This window comes from Centruroides vittatus, unplaced genomic scaffold (genome assembly GCF_030686945.1).
Source record: "Centruroides vittatus isolate TY-2023 unplaced genomic scaffold, ASM3068694v2 contig_355, whole genome shotgun sequence".
NCBI lineage: Eukaryota > Metazoa > Arthropoda > Arachnida > Scorpiones > Buthidae > Centruroides > Centruroides vittatus.
In genome coordinates, this window is record NW_027122178.1 from 411,868 (window position 1) to 412,550 (window position 683).

The window sequence follows — 683 nt, forward strand, 5'->3', positions numbered from 1 at the left end:
TGTCTAATATTAATTCATGATGACATTATTGAAAAATCTAAGTGACTGTACTGTCTTCTGAAAAAAAAATTGTAAGTCAGTAGTGAGCAAACTTTTCAATTGTCAGCCATATTGCTTATAAATTGTAGGTAAGTAGGTCACAAATATTTACACAGTAAAAGGTACAGTTCTATAAAATATCACTTTTTTTTATATATTGTCAAATGAGCATGGACTGAATTTGGCCAAGGAATCTACGGGGATCTATCAAGGAATAAGGAATTTGGGCACCACTGATGTAGATAAGGCAAATTGTTTTTACCTTGCTTTATGTAGATAACTAACACAATAACAAGCATGCAATATAGCTTGCTTACTGACTTGCAAAAAACAAAATATTTAGTAATTTTTAAAATCAAGGAATGGTCTTGTGAGAAGTTTGTTACTACATAAATCAATAGCTATTAAAACTGAGCTCATCTTAGCTCACTTTATATGGTCTAAGCCAGTGGTCTGCAACCTTTTCTGACCTCACGGACCACTAAACTTGCAATTTTGAATCCTGCGGACCACTATCGTGAATTTTTTAAACTATACAAAATCTGTAGAATAACGATCATAAAAGTTCAATTTTACTATATTAATATGAAACTCGTGTGTTTAATTATAACAAATTAATGCAAGCCTACAGTTCATTGCTGCTT